Raw genomic sequence first — 1780 nt, forward strand, 5'->3', positions numbered from 1 at the left:
TGGAGTGGGGGTGTGTGGAGTGGGGTGTGTGGAGTGGGGTGTGAGTGGGTGTGGGGGGTGTGGAGTGGGGGGTGTGTGGAGTGGGGGTGTGTGGAGTGGGGTGTGTGGAGTGGGGGTGTGTGGAGTGGGGGTGTGGAGTGGGGGTGTGTGGAGTGGGGGTGTGTGGAGTGGGGGTGTGTGGAGTGGGGGTGTTGGAGTGGGGGTGTGTGGAGTGGGTGTGTGAGGGGGGTGTGGAGTGGGGGTGTTGGGAGTGGGGTGTGTGGAGTGGGGGTGGAGGGGGGGTGTTGGGTGGGGGTGTGGAGTGGGGTGTGTGGAGTGGGGGTGTGTGGAGTGGGGGGTGTGGAGTGGGGTGTGTGGAGTGGGGGTGTGGAGGGTGTGGGGGGGTGTGGAGTGGGGGGTGTGGAGTGGGGTGTGTGGAGTGGGGGTGTGTGGAGTGGGGTGTGTGGAGTGGGGGGTGTGTGGAGTGGGGGGTGTGTGGAGTGGGGTGTGTGGAGTGGGGGGGTGAGTGGGGGTGTGGAGTGGGGGTGTGGAGTGGGGTGTGTGGAGTGGGGGTGTGTGGAGTGGGGGGTGTGGAGTGGGGGTGTGGAGTGGGGTGTGTGGAGTGGGGGTGTGTGGAGTGGGGGTGTGGAGTGGGGGTGTGTGGAGTGGGGTGTGTGGAGTGGGGTGTGGAGTGGGGTGTGTGGAGTGGGGGTGTGTGGAGTGGGGTGTGTGGAGTGGGGGTGTGTGGAGTGGGGGTGTGGAGTGGGGGTGTGTGGAGTGGGGTGTGTGGAGTGGGGTGTTGGAGTGGGGGTGTGTGGAGTGGGGTGTGTGGAGTGGGTGTGAGTGGGGTGTGTGGAGTGGGGGTGTGTGGAGTGGGGGTGTGGAGTGGGGGTGTGGAGTGGGGGCTGTGGAGTGGGGGTGTGTGGAGTGGGTGTGTGGAGTGGGGGTGTGGAGTGGGGGGTGTGAGTGGGGTGTGTGGAGTGGGGTGTGTGGAGTGGGGGGTGTGTGGAGTGGGGTGTGTGGAGTGGGGGTGTGTGGAGTGGGGTGTGTGGAGTGGGGTGTGTGGAGTGGGGTGTGTGGAGTGGGGTGTGAGTGGGGGTGTGTGGAGTGGGGTGTGTGGAGTGGGGGGGTGGAGTGGGGGTGTGGAGTGGGGTGTGGAGTGGGGTGTGTGGAGTGGGGTGTGTGGAGTGGGGTGTGTGGAGTGGGGTGTGTGGGGTGTGTGGAGTGGGGGTGTGTGGAGTGGGGGTGTTGGAGTGGGGGTGTGTGGAGTGGGGGGTGGAGTGGGGAGGTGGGTGTGGAGTGGGGGTGTGTGGAGTGGGGGGTGTGTGGAGTGGGGGTGTGGAGTGGGGGTGTGTGGAGTGGGGGTGTCGGGAGTGGGGGGTGTGGAGTGGGGGTGTGTGGGTGGGGGGTGTGGAGTGGGGTGTGTGGAGTGGGGAGTGTGGGGTGGGGTGGAGTGGGGGTGTGGAGTGGGGTGTGTGGAGTGGGGGTGTGTGGAGTGGGGGTGTGGTGGGGTGTGGGAGTGGGGTGTGTGGAGTGGGGGTGTGTGGAGTGGGGGGTGTGGAGTGGGGGTGTGTGGAGTGGGGGTGTGTGGAGTGGGGTGTGTGGAGTGGGGGTGTGTGTGGAGTGGGGGTGTGTGGAGTGGGGTGTGTGGAGTGGGGTGTGTGGAGTGGGGGGGTGTGGAGTGGGGTGTGTGGAGTGGGGTGTGTGGAGTGGGGGTGTGTGGAGTGGGGGTGTGTGGAGTGGGGGTGTGGAGTGGGGTTGTGTGGAGTGGGGTGTGTGGAGTGGGGGTGTGTGAGTGGGG

The sequence above is a fragment of the Chiloscyllium punctatum genome, chromosome 42, assembly GCF_047496795.1.
Source record: "Chiloscyllium punctatum isolate Juve2018m chromosome 42, sChiPun1.3, whole genome shotgun sequence".
NCBI classification, from domain to species: Eukaryota; Metazoa; Chordata; class Chondrichthyes; order Orectolobiformes; family Hemiscylliidae; genus Chiloscyllium; species Chiloscyllium punctatum.